We start from the raw sequence: 520 nt of genomic DNA, 5'->3' as shown, positions 1-520 counted from the left end.
TTTTTTTTCTTTCCTTCCCCTCCCCCATGGGTTTCTGTTATGTTTCTCAGGATCCACATAAGAGTGAAACCATATGGTATCTGTCTTTCTCTGTATGGCTTATTTCACTTAGCATCACACTCTCCAGTTCCATCCATGTTGCTACAAAAGGCCATATTTCATTTTTTCTCATTGCCACGTAGTATTCCATTGTGTATATAAACCACAATTTCTTTATCCATTCATCAGTTGATGGACATTTAAGCTCTTCCCATAATTTGGCTATTGTTGAGAGTGCCGCTATAAACATTGGGGTACAGGTGCCCCTATGCATCAGTACTCCTGTATCCCTTGGATAAATTCCTAGCAGTGCTATTGCTGGGTCATAGGGTAGGTCTATTTTTAATTTTCTGAGGAACCTCCACACTGCTTTCCAGAGCGGCTGCACCAATTTGCATTCCCACCAACAGTGCAAGAGGGTTCCTGTTTCTCCACATCCTCTCCAGCATCTATAGTCTCCTGATTTCTTCATTTTGGCCAC

General features: G+C 42.1%; 1 protein-coding gene across 1 annotated transcript in view; it reads left to right on the top strand.

The window, feature by feature from the left end:
- The window catches only part of PFKFB1 (6-phosphofructo-2-kinase/fructose-2,6-biphosphatase 1), a 96,376-nt gene that overhangs the window by 53,522 nt on the left and 42,334 nt on the right, over positions 1-520 (top strand). The window lies entirely within an intron of this gene.

This window comes from Panthera uncia, chromosome X (genome assembly GCF_023721935.1).
Source record: "Panthera uncia isolate 11264 chromosome X, Puncia_PCG_1.0, whole genome shotgun sequence".
Taxonomy (NCBI): Eukaryota; Metazoa; Chordata; class Mammalia; order Carnivora; family Felidae; genus Panthera; species Panthera uncia.
Note: the sequence above shows the minus strand (reverse complement) of the source record. Positions and strands in the feature narration are given on the sequence as shown.